The sequence below is a fragment of the Engystomops pustulosus genome, chromosome 3, assembly GCF_040894005.1.
Source record: "Engystomops pustulosus chromosome 3, aEngPut4.maternal, whole genome shotgun sequence".
NCBI classification, from domain to species: domain Eukaryota; kingdom Metazoa; phylum Chordata; class Amphibia; order Anura; family Leptodactylidae; genus Engystomops; species Engystomops pustulosus.
Genome location: NC_092413.1, coordinates 88,135,293 through 88,162,132, shown reverse-complemented (window position 1 = coordinate 88,162,132; position 26,840 = coordinate 88,135,293). Strand labels below are relative to the sequence as shown.

General features: G+C 38.6%; 1 protein-coding gene and 1 long non-coding RNA gene across 5 annotated transcripts in view; one reads left to right on the top strand and one right to left on the bottom strand.

The window, feature by feature from the left end:
• The window catches only part of SASH1 (SAM and SH3 domain containing 1), a 568,005-nt gene that overhangs the window by 170,647 nt on the left and 370,518 nt on the right, over window positions 1-26,840 (top strand). The window lies entirely within an intron of this gene.
• Window positions 3,713-9,660, bottom strand: LOC140120497 (uncharacterized). The gene is made up of 4 exons (XR_011853826.1): window positions 9,507-9,660; window positions 9,037-9,121; window positions 6,490-6,622; window positions 3,713-3,812 (listed from the first exon to the last, which is right to left on the bottom strand). It is a non-coding gene; the product is annotated as an uncharacterized lncRNA (long non-coding RNA).

Genomic DNA, 26,840 nt, shown 5'->3' with positions numbered 1-26,840 from the left:
CTCCTCTCTGTTGCACCTGCTCCCCCCAGCATCACTCACCTCTCCACGCTCCTGCTCCCATCCCAGCTTCTCGTAAATTTACTCTGGCAAATAAATTTAAAGGGCCAGCACACCGCTGATTGGCGCTAGCCATTTCCCGGATTTTGTTAAAAGCGGCCTCTCCCAGCATTCCCCGCCAGATCTTCGTGCTATATGCCTAAGACAAAGCTAGTATCTTTGTGATATTCCTGTGTGTTAATCTCCCGTTGGGACTGTCTACCTGTTCCCGTTTACGCTCCTCCACTGCCAGCCCTGACTTCTTCATTGCCTCTGACCCTGAACCTTTGCCACCTGTCTTGACCTAGAGGCTGTCCCCGACCACGAACTTGCCTTCTGACTCTGTACCTCACCTTGGCTGCCACCGCGGACAAGTTGCACCTGTACCACACCGCAGCAAGTCCAGCCCGCTTTGCGGCGGGCTCTGGTGAAAGCAAGATGCCACTTAGATTCCGGTCCCAGGTGTCGGCGTGTGTCATCGTCCACAGTTGTCCATGGGGTTCCCTACCCATGAAGCCTGACAGTGTCAACTAAAGCTTCTTCTCATAAATATAACGCATTCACATTAAATGTCCGCATGCACATTCATAGGGAGGCCAAGTCTGATACCTGAGTTAAGTGGTTACAGTAAGGCAGAATTATTCAATCAGTACACATGCTTACACCAGTAACTTCCTAAATGTGGTCCTGACACTTAGCAACTAGGTGGAGTGACACAGTTTACTACAGATTACTATCCAAATACACATGTAGTAGTGAGAACTTCTAATCTGGCATTTATATTATTGCCCGTTGTGATAGAAGTGTTTATTATGTATCCTATGAGCATTATTGCTGAGAGAGGAAAAACTTTACTGTGAAGATGGCAGAAAGTTAGCAATTAAGCGGGACACTGGAGGGACCCTTATTATATATGCCGTGTGTTCTCATTTGTGATGTGTAGTTTGTGAGGTGCACTCTACTGACATCTTGTTAAGCATTTTATCGATTGCCTGATTGCGCCTTTGATCTATAAGTCGTAATAGGGCAATGTGCTTCATACTTCAGCAATTTAGTTTGCTGATTTGAACAGAATTAGTTTTCTGAAATGGCTGAGGCTAGCTTTTTGCCATCATGCCTGACTGCGAGTAGATTACTAGTCAGATGTATGTTGGAATTATCTGGATGAACTGGCCTTTTCCTGCTCCTTCTAATAGCTTGTATGCAATCATATGCCCATGATGATGTAGGCATGATGATGAATTATTTAATGAGAGAATCTACTTTCTGTGAGGAAGGACGACTGTGGATTTACTAAACATATGTAAAGCTAAGTAGAAGTCATGTACTAGATTTGTATTGTAATGTATTCCACAGCATACTGTAAATTATTCACCTAGGCACAAGCATTTAATGTACAACTGTGCATATACATGAATTTACATCTGTGTTGTGGGGGCATATTAGGTACCTAGCATATAAATATGTAAAATGAACCAAATCATATGATTATGGTGCTGTGTGTCATACTGCATTATGGGCACTTGCTCTGTCACATACATATCTTTCTACATTAAAGGGCTGTTTTTTCTGTCACAATAGATAAGAGGGTGCATGCCCTGAACTCAACAACAAACCCTGTCAAGTCTTGCAAACCCTGTTGGTTAGGGATTTCTGGTTGACAATCACTACACTAACACTTAGGGACAAACAACAGATAATAGACAGAGAAGAATATTCAAACAGAACCAAAGATTCAAATCCATGATGGCTGCGAAACACAAAATCAAATATCAAGAGAATGGTCAAATAATGTAGCAGAGGTCAGTTAAAATGTTAGGTCAAAAATGTTTCTACATTACCCCAAAAATTATCACATGTAATTCAAGATATAGTTGAATGTACAAACAACAAAATGCTGTGGAACCTCTAAAGTTAAGGGTCCGAATCACGCTTTTCCGCCGGGTTTTCTGAATTATACCATTTTGCGCCAAACTGTCCTGGGTTTTTGCTGCACGCGATCGGATTGTGTCGCATTGGCGCCGGCTTGCATGTGACAACAAAGGGGGGGGGGCGTGGGCGTTGGAAAACCTGACGGATTCGGAAAAATTGCACTACAGGCAGTCCCCGGGTTACATACAAGATAGGGTCTGTAGGTTTGTTCTTAAGTTGAGTTTGTATGTAAGTCGGAACTGTATATTTTATCATTGTAATCCCAGCCAGAACTTTTTTGGTCTCTGTGACAATTGGATTTTAAAAATGTTGGGTTGTCATAAGAATCAATATTAACACTAAAGCTTCATTACAGACACCTCTGATAACTGTTACAGCTGATTATTGTAGCCTAGGACTAAAGTACAGTAAATTACCAATATCCAGAGGTCCGTTTGTAACTATGGGTCGTATGTAAGTCGAGTGTTCTTAAGTAGGGGACCGCCTGTATTTAAAAAAAAAAAGTGTCACACTGCTTGACACACACTTACATGCACCCGGAATAGGATGGTGAACTCTGGTGGACCTCAGCGCAGCAGCGACACCTGGTGAACGCGCCGCTGGATCGTGACAGGACCGGGTAAGTAAATGTGCCCCTACGTGTTTTGAACAAATGGGTTCTTAGTCATGGTATAATGTTTACAAAGCATTATCTAGGCCAGTGGTGGCGAACCTATGGCACGGGTGCCAGAGGTGGCGCTCAGAGCCCCTTCTGTGGGCACCCAGGCCTTCACTCCAGCACAGAATTAGATGTGACTCAAGGCTTCCTCCTGTAGCCCAAGACAGCCAATGACAAGCAATGCTCAGCGCTATTTTAAAGCGACACCTCCTTGGCTGTCAGGACTACATGAGAAGCGAGAAGGTGTAGACAGAGATGGATTATCATTGAAGCTCCTACTCTACAGGGGACCCTGGAAGGAAGCTATAATCCAAATTTCTCCATCATCTTTCTATTGTATTGGTGTCCTCAGGATGCCAACACGATTGATACAGCTGGGATCAATAGGTTACTGCATAAATTGTCATGTTGGCACTTTGAGACATAAAAATAGGTTTTGGTTGTAGATTGGGCACTCTGTCTCTAAAAGGTTCGCCATCACTGATCTAGGCTATGCAGTGGATGTATAAATTGAAGATGTATTATTATACTGTATTCTTTGTATCTTCATATGCATTCCCTAAAGTTGAGGCCCTGCTAGGTTTTTTCTGTTATATTATACATATGCTGCATTAGTTTTGTCTAATACTACACTTCCTATAAGCTGGCTGACTTTACGGAAAATACCTACATACTGTTGTTGATTGTCAAGACACTCTACTTTCTTGCTAAGCAATGCTCCTTACCAGCTATACTATGCTTATAAACCAAGGATAAACAAGGATAATGCATATGATAAGAGCCATATTAATTTTAGTCTATTACCATTCAGTATATCAATGTAAAATTATATTACAGTTGGATTCCAATGATCAGATCAATGATGATCACTTTTTGGAATATTAGGCAACGAGAATACATAGGAAAGGGCTATATGGGACACAGTTCTCAATAGTAGTCATGTTCTTCTGGTAAAGGAGAAGGTACAGTTTTTCCCAGAAATACCTTTGCCGGACAATGTTCCATTACATCTGTCATAAATTAATTTATTATATTATCCTTTTTTTTCTCCATGTAAAACTGATTTTATTTAACTATATACCAAACGTTGTGAAGAAGAAGCCACATATTGTTGTTGCTCTTTAAAGGTAATAGGAAGGTCCTGTGTTGTACAGTCTGTGTTTATGTCATTATTTATTTGTAGTTCCTGCAATAGAAGAGACTTTGGTTTTGGCCTCTGGTAAATCATCTACATTAGCATCATCCCTGAATTACAGCTCCTTCAACTTTAATATTTCCCTCCATCCATCACAGATTTGACTTAAGTTACGCTTGTTATTGGGTTCAGCTATTATTTTCTTGTGAATAGTGCAGGTGACACAACAGGAATTTCATTTTTTATAAATTCTGCATTACATTGGCTAGAAGCAAAGGAATATAAAGGAACCTTTAAACTCAGGAAAGTGACAAGAGAAATCAATGCAATATACTGAAAGTAAATTAAGTGCATTTTTTATAGATAAGTTCTCTCATTTTGTCTGATTTTACTATATATATATGAAATATTGCAGAATAAATATAGATATGCACCATAAATGTCTGGTTTTCCACCACTAAATATACTGCAATGCTCACGCTGCTTGGCACCCTAATCAGCAGAATTATCAGTAATTATATAGGCTGCAGCACCTTCTGGTTTTGCACTGCCCAAGAACAACTAATATACATACCACATACACAGTCATACACTGCCATGGGGAGGACGATGTGAATGTGAAGTCTTCTTAACTGTGCTGAAGGCACAAGGTGGGACTAACTGACTCCCCCCACTGCACCAGTATCAGCTCTCTCTCTCACTCTGCAAATCCTGGTAATTTCATGATTTCCCAATATGGGATATAGCTGATCATTGCAACAGTTTTGGGGAATTATGGGTAACAGAATATTATGATAGAAATGATTTTATATTCTAATGAATTCAATAATGTAACATAACAAAATCTAAAATATTTGGCATCGCCATAACAATAGTGATCAATAGTACAAAAGGGATATGTCCTTAGGACTTGTGAAAGTCTGAAAGAAAATGCAACTGTGTTTTGTTGCCAATTCAACCACTTTTGGAATTTTTTCAAGTTTATTTGTGATTTAAGGAATCTCAATGAAAAAAAACCAAAATAAATATACTGGGCCTCAATTTATTAAAGATCGCAGATGGCACTGTTGTTGACTTTCCGATGTTTTCAAGTTTTGCGTGACTGTTACAGATATTTAACAGGAGGTTGTGTTGCACGTGATCGGATTGTGGCGCGGCTTTGCTGGCTTTCATTCGAAATGGGGGGGGGGGCGTCCCGTCGGATTCGGACTGAGCGCAGGAAGCAACACATGCAGGATATCAGCCACACAATCTTTATGAATCGCGGCAGAGTGCATTATTGACGGACAATATACTTTCTGTGAACTCCTGTGGACGGGTAAGTAAACGTGTCCCACTGTATATTAACCCCTTAATGCTCTGCGCCGTAGCTCTACGGCGCAGAGGTATAAGGGATGTATGAAGAGGGCTCACGGGCTGAGTCCTCTTCATACAGAGGTGGGGGTTTTTACATATTGCAGAAAACCCCCACCGCTAATAACCGCGGTCGGTGCTTGCACCGATCGCGGCTATTAACCCTTTCAACGCCGCCGGCAAAGTCGCCGGTGGCGTTTTAAAAGACGGCGGGCGATCGGTTGCCATGGTAGCCTCGGGTCTTCATTTGACCCAAGACTATCTGGCATCTGCAGATTCGTTACAATGAGCCAGTGGCTCATTGTAATGAATGTGCTGCAAAAATGCCATATATTGCAATACAGAAGTATATGGTAGGAGCGATCTGACTATCTAGGGTTAATGTACCCTAGATGGTCTAAAAAATAGTGAAAAAAAAAATAAAAAAAAAAAAGTTTAAAAAATAAAAAAAATTAATAAAATATTAAAAGTTCAAATCACCCCCCTTTCCCTAGAACGGATATAAAACATAATAAACAGTAAAAATCACAAACATATTAGGTATCACCGCGTCCCAAAATGCCCGATCTATCAAAATATAAAAACGGTTACTGGCGGCGGTGACTTCCGAGGCGGGAAATGGCGCCCAAATGTCCGAAATGCGACTTTTACACCTTTTTACATAACATAAAAAATGAAATAAAAAATGATCAAAATGTCGCACAGACCTTAAAATGGTAGCAATGAAAATGTCGCCTCATTTCGCAAAAAATGACCCCTCACACATCTCCGTGCGCCAAAGTATGAAAAAGTTATTAGCGTCAAAAAATGGCAACATTTTTTTTTTCTTTTTTGTACACATTCGTTTAATTTTTGAAAATGTATTAAAACACAATAAAACCTATATAAATTTGGTATCACCGCGATCGCACCGAACCAAAGAATAAAGTAGGCGTGTTATTTGGAGCAAAGAGTGAAAGTCGTAAAAACTGAGCCCACAAGAACGTGACGCACGTGCTGTTTTTTAAAATTTTTCCACATTTGGAATTTTTTTTCTGCTTCGCAGTACACGGCATGTTAAAATAAATAACATCACGGGAAAGTAAAATTTGTTATGCACAAAAAAAGCCCTCACACAGGTCTGTACACGTAAAAATGAAAAAGTTATGGATTTTTGAAGTTGGAGAGCGAGAAATGAGCCGAAAAACCCTGCGTCCCTAAGGGGTTAAACTTAACAAACATTTATCAAAATGTACATAAAATAAATGTATTTATCCCTCTTGAGTAATTATTCAAGGTTTTGGTAATTTGCTCCAGTGAACAGATTTGTAAGAGTTGCACTAGACATATGGATATAAATGCCATAGTAAAACCTATAGACTTGGGGCAACTTTACCTTTGTTTTAGTTTGGCTTTTTGTTCTTTTTTTCAAACTTGTGCATTTTGCTACTCCCTTGAAATTGTGCTATGGGCTAGTTCTCTGCATTGTGTCCTCAGTTATCACCCGATTCCAGATGTAGAAGTTGCACCTTTTTTAAAAAGTAAAAAAAGGAGAACATTTTGGGACAAATCAAAACATGCTCCTGCCAGGTGTAAGAAATGTTTGTGAATTTTGGAGACTTTTTGTACAACCATCAAACCAGCTTGTGATAGGAGAATCTGCATGTCATTCCTGGCAGTGGAAGCCCTATGTATACAGATCTGGAACACTGAAGGAATGGACATGTAATCAGTTGCCATTATTAACTAATATCTGTGAATAAACCCTTACAAGATTACTAGATACATTTTAATTGAATTATTGTGATTTATAGTACACTGAAATCAACTTCATAAATGTTATACAAATATATAATAACAACCTATAGAAATGTCAGAGCATCTATATATTTGGCATGCTTTGTGCAGCGCTGCGTAATCTGTAGGTGCTATATACATAAATGAAGATTAATATATGATGGTACATGCAGGCTATGAACACAAGTCTTCACTATTTATCACATACTTAGAATGAAATATGAAAGATTTATTGAAATATTCACTTTGCTAAGATGAAAAAATATTTTACAGATACAAACCAGAATTCTAGATCATTTCATACATTTAAAAACGTAATTCCCCGTAGCTAATTCAAAGTTTAACATCACAGTTCTGAAATATTAGATTTTCATAGCATTTAATTTGATTTCATTTAGGTAAACCCCTTGTGCATTTATTCCAGGCTAAAAGTTAAAGGAATCAATTATACAGAAAGCATAAAAGAAGATGAAATGATAATGAGATGTTCTCTACTGGTATTGAGGACAATCTGATGTTTGTTCTTCTCTGATGTAGGGAAAGTTCATAAAGTATTCAGAGTCTAACATACTTTACTGTATCAGACTCCTCTATAAAAACAATAAAAGGTTTGTTCTTTTTTATCAGAATCGTATTATATATCAGACTAACAGTTGAAAAAAATCATCAGAATAATATAAATGATTTTGATCATTAAATAAACCATTAATCTATAAATGGCTTCAGTGTGCACAATTCCTTTGTTTAAAAAAGACATAGTTATCACTACTGTTCATGTTTGCTCAGATACCGCAAAAAGGATCATTAAGCAAAATAACTATTTTCTAGATACATCTAAAAACTAATTGTACCAGCAGTCCCGGTGACTTACATACATATTTGACTTAAGAACAAACCTATAGAACCTATCTTGTATGTAACTCAGGGAAAAGACATGCTATTGAAGCATTTAGTGGATGAAAGCTACAATGTAGACCCAATTGGTGAAATTTATTCTGTCCATGACATAATTTTTCCTTTTTTTACAGTCATACTTCACTAAACAATTGTAAATTTCCTACACTATTATTATATGCTTAAAGAATATCTGATTCATGCCACAATGATGTATATCTCCCTGCAATCAATACATTGGGGCAGATTTACTTATCCGCTCCTGTCCCGATCCAGCGGCGCGTTCTCTGGAGGATTCGGGTCTTCCAGCGATTCACTAAGGTAGTGTGGCCGATGTCCACTAGACGTCGCTGCTGTGCTGAAGTCCGTCGGAGTTCACTGGAGTTCAAGCTATCCTGCGTGCAGGTAAGTGCATGTCAAGCGACACTTTAAAAAAAAAATACAGCGGTTTTTCCGAATCCGTCAGGGTTTTCTTACGGCCATGCCCCCCCATTTCCGTCGCATGCATTCTGGCGCCGATGCGGCACAATCCGTTCGCGTGCGCCAAAAACGGTAATATTTGGGTAACCCGAAGGAAAAACGTGATTCCGGCCCTTAGTAAATGACCCCCATTATCTTATGTGAATAGTAAAGCAGGTTAAATAGGTTTATATAATAGGTCTATATGTCATATTGGCCTGCAATTCAACTTAAAATGTCACAATTACTTGGAGATAAAAGGGCATCTGAAGCACTTTAACAAAAACAAATATATCTTCTTGAATTCATAACTAGGACAAAAATGTTGAATTCAGTAGTGTACATGCCCCATGGCTGTGCCCCAGGCAAGAGGTTCTGTCTAACTTTATCAAATCAAACAGTAACAAATGTGCACTAGGATTTCTAATGTTTAATATCATTATTTGCAAAACTAGACCTGTTTTGTTTGTGTGATTCAACTATAGTAGACCACAAATAAGCACTTTACTACCTTTTAGATGTTGGGATTATCCTCCCGAATATTTCATTAGATTTTTAACACCTGATCCTTTTACTACATACTGAAGAAAGCCGAAAGTATATACATACATTTGAAAAAACCTTGAACTACTAAAATGAATTTGATAATGTGATAAGAAAATGGATATGCTTTGCTTTTCATTAATTTGCTAAATAGATTTGACTTGAAGATGTCATTTAAAGAATATGCTAGACCATGATCTGTGCCTTTGATGTTAGAGAAGCTTTGAAGTGTATCCTCTGGAGCACACACCTTTCTGTCTTTAGATGGTAACTTTGCTATTATCTGTCTGGAAACAACATGTGGTAACCACCTATGGAGTTCATGTAAAACTGATCTAAGGAAATAGAAATTGAGAAAGAATTTCAGTACCAAATAAACTATTGTGGTAATTTGTAAAAAAAATATAAGATAGCTTTGCACAGATAACTTATAGAGTGCAGCCTGCTCTTATCAGCGGTCTCTCTCTGTACACTGCACTGTTATTCCTGGCCACAAAAGTCAGACTCAAGTCCTTGCCTACTTGCTAGTTCCTGTGAAGGTATGTACCTACCATTGTGTTTTCTAATCTTAGTTTTCATATCAGACACCCCCTGGTAAAAAAAACCAAAATGGAAGTGGAGGGAGGGGAGGGTAGTACCTACACAGAAACAGCAAATGTCCCCACATCTACTCATGTATTACTACCAAGGCGGGGACACAAATTTGTAGGTGTCACCTACCTGATGTGTATAAGACATACAGTCATGGACGAATGATACCCAGCATTCACCCTGTGAAGATCCGACAGCAGGACTTGACGTACAATGCTCCACCCCTATTTGCTTCATATGCCTCAACATCAATGAAGCGTTCATGGAAAAATAGTCAGGAATGGTGTTAAAGTCAACAAGTTAGGTAACCTAGCAACTCATTGGCATCACCTCATCACTGAGTGCAGACCACAGTGGTGGATATGTATTGCTTGAAATGGTTTTCTCATAAGAGAAAGTTCTCAAAATTTAATCCCCTAGTGATGTTTATACAATAAAAATAATTTTTAACCCCTTTCTTTAACAATTTACTCAGTTTTATTGCTGTTTATCTCCTATAATTCAGTGATGGTCAGTGTAAAATTCCAGAGACTCTATAAGACACTAGATGATTCCTCTGTGCTATGAAATGCTTTGTGCTGACAATGTGCTTAGATTATCAGGTCCAGGTTTATCTACATTTTTTAGCTTCTAGACTATTTAGCTTCTGAACATTCTAGTTTAGTATCTGGCACATAGAAAAAGAGACGTGAGAAAGATCAGAGATGATGAGATTCATGAGATGGATGTAACAAACAATGACACGCCAGCTCTGCAATTTGTCGGCTATAACTCACATCAGCTCTACTATAACTCCTTCCCCTGCTATAAAGATCATATTGTAGATTTTGTCTCCTCACACTGCTGCTTGCTGTCAGGAAATGTTTGTGTGTGGACTCACCTTGGAATGCGGAGGGAGGGTCAGGAGGCAGAGAGACACTGCAGAGTACAGGCAGGAGCAGATATTCATGAGAAGAATCTGTCCTGCCCAACCATAATCAGAAGGTCCGTTTGTAACTAGGGGTCATCTGCAAGTTGGGTGTTCTTAAGTAGGGGACTGCCTTTATCTGAGAATCTTGTGGGAATACCCCTTTAAGTTAAAGACATTACAATAGCAGTGGCATTCTACGTAACCTAGAAACTCATTGACGTCTTTGTTAAAGACATTACAATAGCAGTGGCATTCTACGTAACCTAGAAACTCATTGACGTCTGCTAAGCTCAGACCGCAGTGAAGGATAAGTATCACTTAATTAACAGACATTACAATAGTTGTGGCATTGGCCCTACTAGCCCCACATATATGATAGGCTTGTATGAGCACAGGACAATATTCCCTAATATATTGGGGAAAATAAAAGAACACCTAGCACCAGACATAATGACATAATAAATAATGAACCATATGTGATAACATGTATAAATTATACTTAAAATCCAAGGCGTAAAATATGAATATCTATTCAATGTATGTGTAGAGATAATCCTTGTGCACATACAAGCCTTTAATAAATGTGGGGCTAGTAGGGCCAATGTGACAATAGATGTTTCTAAAATGTTTATAAAGAGAATAAGTAGACCATCAATAAAAATGTAATGTACAAGTTTGATTTAGGAGTTTTTGCATTTTACTTTATAATTTTAGTATTGTATAGTATTGTATAATTTTAGTATTGTAATATGTACAAAAATCAAGAAATCCATTTATGGAAAAAATTCATGTATATTATGTTACTTTCTGGTTGGATATACATTAAAGAGTAACTGTGAAGGTTTTTTTCCCCAAAAATCAATAGCTTTTGGGATGTAAAACAACTTTGCATATTATCTTTGTTACCTATATTTAGTAGTTTCTTTGCAATACCCCTCAGATTACCTCAGAGCGGCAATAGCTTCTGTGCTGATAATCCCTGGGAATCCATACTTTTTTTTACCCTTTTTTTTTGGTTGGTTTCATGGGAGGGGAGGAGCTGCTTCCTGCTCACATGGGAGTAGGTCATGTGACAGTGAATGTAGCAGAGCTGGATGTGTCAGTGAATGCAGATGTCTCCTGCACAGAATAGTAAGGCACAAGATCTCCCCTGTTCCCTAACAGTCCCTCCACCCCAGTCTGTGATTCTACAGAACTTTCTCGGCCTCTCTCCTCTCCTTATGCTGCTCACTTCCCCCACTTTGTCATAGGCAGTATCAGCTCTGTGCAGATAAGCTATTAACCCTTAGTGCTCACACAGCACAGGCTATAGATTGCATGTAACTGGTTTACTTAGGTTTTTTTTTATTAATTATTTACATGTTCCCTGCTCCTCCATGTGATAGAAACTTCCAGGCTAGTCACCATATACATCCTATATGTGCACTGTGAAGTGTTCACTGGATTTACTTGTGGGACACTATATGGATTTAATGCTAAATTACTTTGAGAGAGAACACAAGGCATCATGGGATCTGTGGGCAAGCTATCTGGCCTCAGCTTGAAGGCATAAACTGACAGACATTAGTCTCCACCCACTTCACCTCTGGTGAGAAAGATTTGTATCAAACACTCTCAGAACAGAAAATGCCATAACTTTGGAAAGAAAAGGATGAGCAGCACAAAGTAGGCATCATTCTGTTTGTTTTCAAAGGGAGAATAACATATAATAATTTGGTAAAATCAATATAGAATACAGTTACGCTTTAAGCATACAATATGCATACAATAAAGTACTATGTTCAAATGTTGGTAACAGTGAATTAATTAATTTTGACCTATGTACTGTAAAGTTAAAATTAGCATTTTTCCATTGAGAACATTCATTGCTTTTATATACTTTTTCTTTAATTAATTTCTATAAATTATACATTAGCATGTTCCCTCCTAGAGAGGGTTTTTTTGCATTGAATTCTATAGTTTGTGTTAGGTAATCTCATTGCATTTAGAAATAGACTTAACTATGTATACTAGTGTGTAGCAAATCATTTCATATTCAGTTTCAGCTCTACATTTATAATTCTTATTCATGTTTTGCTTTTAAAATCGCAGTAGATAAAGCACATTTTTAAATGTTTTTACTAGATTTGTTTGGAAAGGAAGTGTTAACCTGAATCAATTTCATTCATACCTTTTATTTTTCAGAAACTTAAAGGAAATCTACCAGTACCTGTAAGGTAAATTACATTGAAAATACTCACCTTCTCTCCTCTACTTCTTGATCCTGGCGGTGGTCTTGGCTAATCTTCACACGCCAGGATCACCTAAAAAAGAGACTTTTAAAAATCAGTCCGGAGCGCAAAGACACTATGTCCTGTGCTCCGGGCTGCTAATTATTCATGTCTCCTGCGTGACATCACCTCCAGGTGTGGAGGTGGCGGGAGGCGTGAATAATTAGCAGCACGGAGCACTGGACATCATGTTCCCGTGCTTCAGGCCGCTTTTTCTAAGTCTTTTTTAGGTGATCCAGGTGTATCAAGATTAGTGAAGACCACCTCTATCAAGATGAAGAAGAGAGTAGGTGAGTATTTTCAGTGTAATATGCGTTACAGCTATTTTCCTTAATATGGACTGTACATTTTAAAATTATGATTTGCTTCTCATTTTGTAATAGTTGTTTTTGGCATTTGTGGGTGGTAACAATATTAAAGGGGTTTTCCCATTGGGGCAACCCAATTAAATTCATCTACCATTTACATACATTTCTTCAATTGTATGTTATATATCTCATATTTCTTTTTACCTGTGTGAAGATAATTTCCCATAAATGTAGCAATGTTATCCCTTAGAAACGAGAAAGCTGTCCTTGCAATCGACCACCCCCCACTGGCCAGACATGTGCTATTGAGGCCTGTCTGACCACCTTGATTCAATATTCATTTCCACAGGACTGCTGTGGGACATGCACTAGCTCCTTGCCATTTCATATCCAAAAACTGTTTATATAATCACTCCTGCAGCGGTGGTCGTATCCAAGGACAACATTCAAGTTTCTAAAGGACAATCTGGCTAGATTTATAGGGAATTATCATCCATTTCAAGAAATGCATCTATAAGGCAGGTGAATTAAAATAAATGTCAGTGGCGAAATGAGGTTACCCCTTTAAATTTACTTTTCTACCTCTACTTGAATAAACATATCAATGAGAAATGATTATATTTTTCTTGTACACAAGCAGTGCTACTTTCATCCATGACACTAAGCTGTGTAAAGTAATTAATACTAAGGCCAATAGTTTAGCATTGCAGAGGGATTTGTGGAAGCTGGAGGAACGGTGCAGAAATGGTTGATGCGGTTAAATGTAGATAAATATAAAGTTATGCACTTGGGCCATGGAAACAAAAAGTACAATTATGTTCTAAACTACATTTTTTTCATTCTTAAAGGTTGGACTTGATGGATTTGCATCTTTTTCCAGCCATATATACTATGATACTATGATGATTTTATGACAAAGCAATTTGAAAAAAACACTATATCCTGAGGATTTTGAGTCTTAATATATAGGGATGATTTACATAAGTTTTATTGCTTTATTTTCTTTTCAATTCTAACTAAAAAGAGATGGGATGAGGGACTTATGGCTGAATAGATCTAGTGAACAACAGCCCTTGTAGTATCTATTAGAAAATTACAAAGACTCCTCTTATTTATCTGTAAAAGTGGATGGTCCAATACCATGTATCTCTTTGGGTCTCGGTTATTCGTCAACCGCCAGGGATGGGAGAGATGGGAGTGGGTTAAAAATGTTATAAATAGTCTATTCTCGCTGAATTTGATGTAAAGGAACTGTTTATATATGTATATTGTGTATTCTGTAATGCTTTTCTTAAAATTAAAAAAAAAATATATATATATATAATTTCCTCTCCAAGTGGATATCTTATTCTTTAATCTTATTTTTTATCTGTATGCATTGCCTTTATGTTAAATAGAGTAAAGATGTCAAGACTTTTTTATACTCATGAGCAGAATCACATATTATCTTTAATGCTGAAGAATAAAAAGAAAAGAGCGAGGCCACGTAGTCAACCTTTTGTGCAGCAGAGACTTGACACAAATTCAATAGCAGTATCCTTTTAATATGTCTCCTAAACTTCTACCCAGTACTTCTATCTTTTTACTTTCCCTGAATAAGAGGATCACATACAAAGGACTCCCAGGACAGATTGTACGTGGATTTAGATTTCCAGCATGGCTTGTGTTTGCCATGCAGCATCTCAGCATGTAAGATAAAGCAGAGAAGGCGGTGGTTAGAAAGCTGCAAGCTAAAAATGTGACTTAATTTATTAGCTCTATTTAGGAGATTGTCTGGAGGCTGCTGGACCATTCTTCTAAATTGTTAGAGATAGAAAAGAGAAAACCAATTACTCCCTAACAGCATATAACCAGTATAAAAACTGCATGCTTTCTTAACCTGACGGTGATTGATTTTATACGTCTCTCTAACAAACTAAATAAATACACACAGCATATGTCTGAGACGGCAGAGCCATATAATAAAATATATTGTGCTGGATATAAAATTTAATCTGATTGGTATAGTGAAACGAGTAAGTGAAACGAGTAAGACAGGCTGAAAAATAAAACACCACCTGGATGATATTGCTATTTATGAGCAGAGGATTGAAAGACACAGTAAGCAGAATATTTGTATGTATGGACGATGGATGTAAATTTTCCCCAAGTTACATTTCCACTTTGACAAAAAAATGACTATTATTAGACATGCATGGCTAAAACAGCATCATGTATGTAAAGAAATTGTGTGTAGGTCAGTTATCATTCACAGAAAAGGTCGATAGTACTGTACATTGAGAAAAATGCTGTGTTAGAACACCCTAAATGGGTTTTGGCTGCAGGGTTGTGAGCTTGTGAACACCCAGGGGTGGTCTACTTGGGACTGTGATTGACAGCTTGCTCTGCAGAGTTTATTTCCCTTGGCTGAGTTGGGTGTGTGTTCTGTTAAAGGCTGGGTGGTTTCATCTTATAGATGATTGTGTGTGTGAGTGATGGACAGCCAAACCAAACCGGTGGTGGGGTGGAACAGTTGCTGGATATACTAGTCTCATGGTACTTGGGGTTATACCATCTAAACTATGTATTTGCTGCATTCTGACCCTTGATTTATTTCTTGACTACTCTCTGCCTCATAATTCTGTACTTTGCCAGCATCTTGATTTGGTTATCCTGACTTCACTAATGTCTCTCTATGTGTTTGTCTGCCTGTCTCTGTTAGAGTATGGACTGTTGTCCAATCAAATCTGGCGGGTTAACTCAGGATGGGCAAGTAGGCCAGAACAAGAGTAGTTACCTCACTCAATTTTTAAGACTTTCCCATGCATTAAAAACAGTTCCATATATCTGTTTGGAGATATTGTTTCTGCAGCGTGCACATGTTTACTGCAAGACCCATTTAGATGACTTGTGAATTAATTAAAGGGGGTGTCTGAGCATTTAAAAAATTAGGTGGGCTGTAAAAGCAAAAAAAAAAAAATTGCTTACCTCCTCCATTGGTCTCGTTGTCTCACACCATCGCCAGTCATTGCCATGCCCTTTATTGTTTACAGAAGCAGGCGCTCCCATACGACTACTTCCACTCACCTTATACAGCATTAGATTCAATTATGTAAATCCAATGCCCATCTGCTGCTATGGATGGATGGGCATGCCTGCCAAACAGAGGTGTGGCACTGATAGGTGGCGCTTGACAAGAGCAGTGACATAGGAGGGTTTCCCCCCACCCAAGGCTGGTTGTATAGCACAGACAACCCCTTTAAATAAGTGCTACTATTTCTTAAAGCGGCAGGGTACATCTTTACAACAATCTGATACTATCAGAGTACAAAGAATGATACGGGGGCCCTTTTGCATTTTCTCCAGCTCAGTAGAATAAAATGTGTTTTCCTATCCTACGCATTTCAAATGACAGTTCTTAAGAATGCAAGAGAACCTTTAATATCCAGAATTAAATGGCTTATGAATCTATGAAACGGCTTGCTTTTAAAGGTTCCTCTATAAAACTATAAATCTGCGACTGATAGTTATTAACATTCTCCATCACATGACCAGGCATTATTATAATGGCAATAAAGGGGAAGCCCATATAGTGCATTAAAAGGTGCTGATTTGACAGTAATGTTGTCAAAATTATTAGAAAACAGATTAGAAAATTACAAAGTTTCATTTTTGTTTTAGATACAATAGCTTTGATTTTGATATTCAATTCCTAATTCAGAAGGCGACTTCCATTGCTTATTAAGCCAATGCTTATTCCATGGAACAAACCTGCAAATGGACTGTGAATATACCTCATTTTCTCTGCAGAGCTGGATGGTGTGCGAGCACTACAGATGTAACCAATGTCATTACAACCAGCAGCGCATTGAGGCCAAGAAATTAGGACATTGGATAATCTATTTTCAAGAAAGACTGAGTCCGTTCCCATTCTTCTTTAATTCCAAAAGCTGCACTATATCTTATTTATAATTGGGTTTTGTTATATTCTACAGAATCTCTCATATTCAGCATCCTGTCACTTTCAGGTCTAAATCCTTACTCCTCTACATGTTTGCTTGTAGAATGTGTCAGAAATGACAGGTTGTTTGCTTCAAGTGGCTGGGATATAGAACCACTGACAGATCAGCCCATAAAATATGGGGGAAAAAAGTTTTAACTGGATGTAATCCAAAATACAGTCATTATGTTATTACATTTAAATATGCTGAAAAAAAATAAAATCGGTAGGACCATTTATAGTTGCCAAGGTTTTCTCTTCTATCATATTCCAGCAAAGCCTGGAGGGTCTAAACACTCATATATATTATCATTCTCCTTGGCACGGCCTACCAAAATGATTCTCTATAGCTGGACAAAAACATACTGTAAAATAATAGTGAAAAAAATCAACTGATTCCCACAGAGGGCTGACAAAAATGTGTAGATAGATGTACCCAGATGTTGTAAGGCAAGAGAGAGATTGACATTTGGATTGCAAGATTTTTTCTTCCCAATAGAGATAATCTACCTCTAAAGGGGACATGGCATTGGGTTCATCCTCTCTCTCTTAGTTTAATAAACAGATATGTCAGAAAAACAAAGACTACAAGTTATTGAGCACAAAATAATTTCATAAACATTAAGAAAATTGAACTGTTATCTAATGGCTACACTGTTATCTAATGCTATTCCTGTATTAAGCCAAGAGCCATCTCTTCTAGCTCTAGAAGATTCACCGTGCACATATAGGGCTATCTCAGCACAGGATCTATAAATTCCATGATCAGTATCAGTGGGATAGGGGTCAGGGAATCTTATTTGCAGGAGACATGTATCACATAATCTGCAGATATGCCATTAATATCTGAAATTGAAATACTCTTTTAAGGCAATACATGTCATCCAAGGTCAGTACTGTGGTACCTAAGCTGATATTGCACGACAGTAAAAGCATCATATTTGACAAATCAAAATACACAGGAGAAATGAGTTTACATTAAATGACATTTTGAATCCAAATACGGGATCTGATTTCATTGCAAACACAGATGACCAAATAGTGGAATTGATAAATATGATTATAATATGAAGTACTTTTTGAAGCTTGATGATAAAAGTTTATTGCTAAGTTTTGAGTCATTTGTAAGGTTCTGCTGCAGTGTTGTGGATGCGGTGCATTTTTGCCACCATTCCAAATATGTTGTTCCATTGTAACATTTCAACATAGATAACAAGTACCTTCCTATTCCCCCCAGATGAGATAAAACAAAACTGAGGAACAAGGTGAAAATTAAAGTTATTATTGGAGGATTTTCTGGATTTTATGACATTAAAAAGTATCAAAATAAATTGCACTGGGATTTTTTTTTTCCATTCCGAAATTGTGGCTTAAACCTAGAACCACTGCTAGTGCAACATTATGTAAAGACAGATTTATCACTGATTTTTTTAAATAATTGAAAAAAATAGCATAATTACTCCACTCCCTTCCAGGGGTATGTGTTGAGATTTTTTAAAATCATTTTGCTAACAGATTTATTGAATGGCCGAAACCACTTTAAAAAATGTGATGGGCAGCAAAGCTCCAAAGGCAAACTTTCCCAAGGAATCTGCCTAATGATAAATTCACTGTGTGGTCTGGATGACATATCACCTTTATTCTTTTGGCCAGTGTGGTAGCAAAGATACCAAATTTATGTAGTTTAGTTATGTCTTAATACCTAATATCTTATTCTAAATATTTGTGTTTAAGTCTTTGTTGTCAAATTATGACACATGTTACTTTTTCATACTTTGATGTACAGAGCTGCATGCCCCCTAGTATACATGAAACCTAGAGGGTCTAATCACTGATACAATATACTGCCATACACAAAAGACATGAATTGACTACTTCTTTATTACAGTTTGCCTCTGGAAGACTGTAATAGAGGATGTCAGAGATCTTTATCTAGGGCTCAAACAGCCCTTCCACAATTGTAAGGTGATTGCCAAATTTATAGATCTTTGTTCCAAGCACTGGGATATGGGCACAGAGAATGACGATATACGCAGTGATAAGCTGCACTCAAATAACTGTGTTTATTTCCAATCAGGCAGTCGTGTATATGAGAAGAGAAAAAAATCTTGCAGAGGGTGTGAAAAAGCGATAAAACACTGAAATGCTATAGGTTAGCTTGAATATATACCAGAACCTCCCCTTTACATAATTTTCCCAAATGAACTTCATGTATAGTGCTTAGCTTAGATAGTGGTGATGTATAAAACCTTTAGTTTTTTTTACCAGATACTTCTCTGGTAGCTTATTTGACAACTATAAAGCCTCATTGAGACTGGAGTTTACTGCCAGTTATTTGGTTAAACTTTTTGTGTGTGGATTCTACCTCATCTGCTCTGTTTTCTGACTATCCCTTGCAATATAATTTTTTACTGTACTCCCAACTAGTTGTGACTTTAGTTTGTAGTTTGGTATTTTCTGGCTTGTGATTTAATCCTAAACGCACTATCCCTATTTTCGCAATTTTTGCTGATTACAGTTTTGTCACCCCTCATCATTCTGTTCATTGTTGGAATGTCGACCTTTAGTCATCAAGTAGACTGAGTCAGTAGGGGAAGATTAGGTATCAGGGCTCATCTACCCTTAACCGATCTGTTTTTCCAAGATTGCCAGAACCATACCACTTGAGAAATGTGACCAATATAATGATGTAGGTGGCTTAATTCTTCCTTATTTTTGGATGGTGAAGATAACATTTTAAAATCATTTAACTTTTTGTGTTAACAATGCTCATGACGCGAACATTTCTACCATCAGTTTTTCAGTTTGTTAGATTTCTTGTAATAGCAAGTTTAAAAATAAAACTGCACATATACTCTATGCTATTATAATAAGAGGGTTTATTAGCTCCTTTGGTGTAAATCAGGCTAAAGTGTGGCTTTATTGCCAATTGGTTTGTGTGACCTTCTCCATCCCTTGTTCATGACATATTGGTCTCATAGCTCTGTTTCTATGTCGGTGTAATGGGGAGATAGAATGGGTCAGATAATGAAAGTCCCCGGTACATTAACTTTCAATTTCATGAATGTCTAAATACTGGAGGAAAAATGATGGATAACAACCATCTTGGTGTTGTACTTATTTTTATATTCATAGGCAATCTATGAATGGTCCTATTTTATGTGCAAACATGGCAACTTTCCATTTTGACACTGATGTTTTTATTCACATGCGAGAAACATTTAATATGCTTTGTATTGTCTAAATATCTGTGTCAGGGATATTTGCTCATGTATTCCTTTATAATATACTTGTATACTGTTATTTAGACAAGATCTCACAGATACCAGGCTGAAACAGGTTGATCTTTAGGGAAACAGAGTAAAGAAAGTATATTTTGTAGATTCTGTAAAATGTGTCATTTTTTGATCATTCATTTTTTTCAGTTATCCTAATCTACAAATATTATATAGGCTATAATTTTTTCACATTAGTTTAATCGTCCAAGTAATTGAAGGAGAAAATTGTCCCAAAATAGGATTAAAGGGAACCTGTCATCAGATGACTCATTTTTAGCACCCAGTCCCCCAGAGCATAGTACATACTATGTATAAAAAAATTAGTTTAACAGAAAAAAAGATATGTTATATTATACCTTTTTGAAAAGGACATGTGCTGTGTGACTAGGCACCTGGTAGTGGCTACAGAGGAGCAGTTCCCACCACCCTTGGGAAAACGCTCCTCCAATTGTCCTTTTCAAATATATGAAAACGCCAATATAAGGGTCGCATTGAAAGGATCTATATAACATATCTTTTTTTCTGTAAAACCTATTATTTTTATACAAAATCCATTTGGCAGTGTATGTACTATGCTTTGTGGGGAATGGGGAGGTTCTAAAGATGGGTCACCTGGTGACAAGTGCCCTTTATTGCCTTTATTAGTAGTTTTCTTAAAATAAAATACTCCATATTGAGGGTGATGAGCAAAAATGAGAAAGTGAACTGTTCCACTTGAAAACTGGATCATGTTACATCCTTCCTTTCGAGAACACTTTGAGATGTACAGTGTCAGTAAATCATATTCTCCCAAGATGCAAATCAAACTGAGGGGAAGCCAAAAAGCATATTGTACTATCAACTGCTGTAGAGAAACAATAAATTTTATGTAATGCAGTCAACATCTTCATCCCACCGGCATCTTTACGAAGGTAAACAAATTGAACTTGTTCATTTTCTCTTGACAGCTCATTAACATTGACACATTTGCCAGACAGTGGGCTAATAGCAATAAGTGGAGACGGACATTTTCCAGCATATTTTTTGAGATTACTAGTGCTGCCGCAAGTAACATAAAAGATCTGGGATGTACAGCCATATATCATTGTTATAATTGTACTAAAGAGGTTGCGATAACATTTCTTAAATCATATTTTAATTAATTCTATAAAGACTAGCATCACATGAATCTCTTTCTTATATGCCCTTGTCTAATGTGAGCGCTTCCAATTGTCCTTCATTTGTCTAGTTACACAGTGATGCATGAGGAAACTGATAAAACTATCTGATCAACAGTAAGCTTCTCTCCACTCTAGTATCATGAAGTCATGACTGTTGCAATCTTAAAAACGCTGTTGCTGTCTGAAAGACACCAGTACAATTTACTCAGACTATAAGATGACTCACAACTAAATATAGAAAAATATATTTCATACTAATGAAAATTTTGTGGTTTTTCAGTGTCAGCAGCTTCAGTGTTTTGCTAAACCAAAACACTTATATATAAGTAGCATACACACATTGGGGGTTATTTATCATTGGTTTTGCTGCTTTCTTTGGTGTAAAAATGCTTCCTGCATTACAGGTCAGTGGTGGGATGGGGTGAGGCAAAGAGAGACCAGTGCAAAGGTAAAAAAATGGAATTAGAAAGTGGTCCAAACTATCAGCAGCCTCAGAGATCGGCTGAAATTCTTTGTCAGTGTTTCACCCAGTCTTCAGGAGATTGGTCAAGAGGGCCATCAATATGGCCATCAGTATTCGAATGGCCCATTCTGGCTATAACAAGTAATGGGTCTGTAATGTCAGTCAATGCCATCACTAAATTCAGCACTTTTAAGAGGACATCAACTTTAAGGCTGTGATTTCCCCTTGGGATTCATCTGTACTATGATATAATAATCCTTTCTTACCATCTACTGCCCCAAATGAGTGCAAAATGTATACTATATTTTGCCTGCCACTAAGGAGTTGGGCACTTGTGATGGGTTGGAAGCCTCAGAATATTCCAGAACTGTGTACAAAGAGTAAGTCTATAAATGAAGGCTCTGTCTGAGGCTCTGTGTGTCACTCTTTTGATTCCTCGAGAGATATTCAACTCTGCATCTAGATTGCATCCCGTGCTGCAGAACCAACCTGGCTCCAACTGCCAGTCTTCTAAACCCTGGATAAAGGCTGACATGCTTTTAAATTCTTGCTCCACAACAGAATCATCACTACAGACAACTAATCCACTGCCTTGCGTGTGCTTGCAGGAAGGACCATTTACAGCCTGTTAATTGCTGTTGTGTGGACTGTGCCATTTAAGAGTCTTGCAAGACTGCACTGCACTGTGCACTGCAACCAGCCACTCTGGTTACTGAGAATCCAGCAGCAGCCACACTGCAGTCATGCCCCAGTGGGGTAATGTTGTAGGTCTTATTGCTAAGAAAAGGCTCCCCTTTACCTGTTACCAGGCCTGTTATGGCAGCACTCCTTGTACTGGCCAGATGGCCACGCTAGCTGTCCATTAAATCTACCCATACCTTTCCCCTGTCATCATCATGTGTCAGGGAAGAGTCAACAGACATATACTCACATAAATAATAGTTGAATAATCACAGTAGAATTGTGAGGTTAGAAAAACTTGCACCCCAAAGCGGTTTCTCCGTTAACAACACCTATCCACTAACAGGGCACTGTGTTTGGCTACCTCTATCAGTCATATATAAGTAAATGGAGTAGTCATTATGCATTTTGCAACTTCATTTATTGTCCTCAAGGGACTTGGATAGCTCCGTTCTACATAGTGAAACATGTTGGCCCACATTTATTAAAACTAGTGCAAAGTGCACTATATGTAATTTGCCTGTGGAGTGTGCGGAGTGTGCCAGATTAATCAAAATTGGCGCACAGTCTTCATTAATCTGGTGCCCCCTGCACTGCATTGGGAGTGTGCACCATTTTTTTTGGTAAACTTTGTGCATACTGCATGTCAGTAATATATGTGTCACAAATTCCGACTAAGCACTAACATGCCCCTTTAGGTGCACATTTTTTCTGTCTTAGCGGACACAGTGCAGCCGCGTGACAAAACTGGCACAGACACTTTATAAATACATGTGCAAGCAGCTAGCACATTTTTTCAGTGCAAAGTCGGACAGAAAACTGGCACAAACACTTTAATAAATGTGTGTCAGGAGAAAACCTGAACTTGGAAATAGATTGTCTAAGTATAAAATGTTTTATTAAATATGTCTTAATAATATTCCCATTTTGATTAGTCTTCTGTGATACCCTCCTAAAGATAAAGGTGGAAGGCAGATCCCACAGGTATGACACATAAACAATATAAAGTAACTCTAAATAAAAAGTTAGTATCTTTGTTAATACAATTTATTATTTATCTTGCACTCCTGATAATTATTAGAGTATGTATTTTAGACTGCAGTTACAATTCTGTAGTAGTCACAGGTAAAACCTTGCAGTATTCTTTGATGACTTTACTATATTACGGAAACTATAAAATGTATGTGCTTTATATAAGCTACAAATGGTAAAGGGGCTTCGTGAGGAAACAGCCTTCTTTACAGTTACCTACAGACCTGCTTTATCTTTCTTTAAATGTTTACTTTGAATTTTATTTGGTAAGACTGAATGTTTACAGGAATCAGATTTCCATCACTGGTTAATCACTGTGCATAGGCAGCTCTACAGACTTTTAATTAAAGCCAAAGACAGTAATTAAAATCTTTATTAGCTTTCTTAAGTGAGAAGCCAGCCTCAAGGGATCCATCCATCCACACAGGTCACCTTACAGATTAGCAGGGGCAAGGAGATATTCATGAAAAATTTGCACTAAATGTATATGGTGTTTGACATGTAACTTTTGAACTCAACTTTTGAAAAAGATTCAAACACAATCTCTGATATTCCAATATACATTTTCCTCAGTAGTTTTTCCAGTCTTTCTATAAAACTCACACAGATAACCAAAATGAGATACCATACCTGAGTAATATTTCCTACATTTGTGTCTAAATAGGTGTAACTCGCCAGCATACAGAACTGTCATAAGAAGATAAGACTGTGTAATAGGTTTGCTTAGATCACAACAAAAACCTTTAAAGGGAACCTGTCTTCGGCAGTTGACTGAATCAACCACCACAAGTGTATTGTCAAACAGTGTAACATCTTCTAGTTTTTTGTTTCTTTCATGGCCTAGGGTGGTGGCATCATCCAGGAAAATTATCTTTGAAATGAGCTGTAAATTGGTCGTAAAAAGTCAAGGAGGCGGAGAGTTTAACACTGAAGTCAAGGTGGGGAGCTCTGTATAAATCACCTTTAAATCTGATTCTGCTCATAATGATAATGTATAGGAAAGATGAGTACAAATACAGGTTAGATATAATATTGTTTCTGTATAAAAAATTGGGACACCCGGATGTGCTGTACCCTATGGTAGGAAAATTCAATAATGTCAACTAACACAGACAACACAGGATGGTATAACATCCCAATGAAGAATTAATCCAGTCAGGGAATTTGTAGATTCCTAAAACACCTTTAAAGTCTGGAAGATCCTCCATTGCCTTCATAGGGCTTTGTTCACATATCTAGGGCACATTAACTGAGGTCCTTGCGTCAGTTTTGTGGTGGACTTTGCACGTTCTTTCATGGGCAAACTGCTTGCGCATGTATTTAAGAAGTGTCCACACTACATATGGGTCGCCCATGAACCTTTTGAGTCGCGGCTGTACTCAGGGGCGCACCTGCCATGAGGCGAGTTGAGAATCTCGCCTCAGGCGGCGCGCCACCTGCTGGACGTGGGGCGGCATTGTGCGCCCGGCCGTCCATGCTACCACCCGCCAGTCTGCCTATGCTGCCGCTGGAACCCCCACCCGTGCTGCCGCCAACCGGACCTTGCTGCCGCCCGCCGGCCTGTCCTGCCGTCCACCTGACCACCATCCCAGGCCGACACCCCCCCCGCTCTCCCCCTCCTCTGCTCTGCTCTGTTCCGCTCCGCTCCCCCCCTCTCCTCCACTCTGCTCCGTTCCGCTCCCTCTGTCCCGTTCATATCCGCTCTCCCCCTCCTCTGCTCCGCCCCCCCTCTCCTCCACTCTGCTCCGCTCCCGGCCTCCTCCGCTCCGCTCCCCCCCTCCTCCGCTCGGCTCTCCCTTCTCCTCCACTCCGCTCCGCTCCTTCTGTCCCTTTCATCTCCGCTTCCTCCGCTATGCTCCGCTCCGTCCTCCCCCCCTCCTCCGCTCAGTCCTCCCCCTCTCCTCCACTCTGCTCCGCTCCCGGCCTCCTCCGCTCGGCCCCCCCTTCTCCTCCACTCTGCTCCGCTCCTTCTGTCCCTTTCATCTCCGCTTCCTCCGCTATGCTCCGCTCCGTCCTCCCCCCCTCCTCCGCTCAGTCCTCCCCCTCTCCTCCACTCCCGGCCTCCTCCGCTCGGCCCCCCCTTCTCCTCCACTCTGCTCCGCTCCTTCTGTCCCTTTCATCTCCGCTTGCTCCGCTATGCTCCGCGCCGTCCTCCCCCCCTCCTCCGCTCAGTCCTCCCCCTCTCCTCCACTCTGCTCCGCTCCCGGCCTCCTCCGCTCCGCTCCCCCCCCCTCCTCCGCTCGCCCCCCCCCCTTGTACGCCCAAGCCCCCCCCCCTCCCCCGCTCCTGGAGAACCTTCCTGGAAAATAAAAGAAAATAAAGTAAGTTTATCTGTTTATATGTATGTGATGTGTATGTAATGTATATATATGTGTATATGTATGTGATGTGTCTATGTATGTGTGTATATGTGTATATGTATGTGTATATGTATGTCATGTGTGTATGTAATGTATATATGTATATGTTTGTGTACATGTATGTGTGTATATGTGTACATGTATGTGATTTGTGTATGTAATGTGTATATGTATGTGATTTGTGTATGTAATGTGTATATGTATGTGATGTGTATGTGTATATGTATGTGATGTGTATGTGTATATGTACGTGTTTATATGTGTATATATGTATTCCGTATGCATTTTATACTACATGGAGGCACGTTGTATGCGGTTTATTCTACATGGCAATACACTACATGCATTTTATACTATGTGGCGATATGCTGTATGTATTTTATACTACATGGCGATATGCTGTATGCATTATATACTACATGGCATTATGCTGTATGCATTATATACTACATGGCGATATGCTGTATGCATGTTATACTACATGGCGATACGCTGTATGCATGTTATACTACATGGCGATATTCTGTATGCATGTTATACTACTTGGCGATATGCTGTATGCATTATATACTACATGGCGATATGCTGTATGCATGTTATACTACATGGCGATATTCTGTATGCATGTTATACTACATGGCGATATTCTGTATGCATTATATACTACATGGCGATATGCTGTATGCATTATATACTACATGGCGATATGCTGTATGCATGTTATACTACATGGCGATATTCTGTATGCATGTTATACTACATGGCGATATGCTGTATGCATTTTATACCACATGGCGATATTCTGTATTCATTTTATACTACATGGCGATATGCTGTATGCATTATATAGTACATGGCGATATTCTGTATGCATGTTATACTACATGTCGATATGCTGTATGCATTTTATACCACATGGCGATATGCTGTATACATTTTATACTACATGGTGGTACACAGTATGTATTTTACACTACATGGCAATATTCTGTATGTATTTTTTACTACATGCCGTATACGCT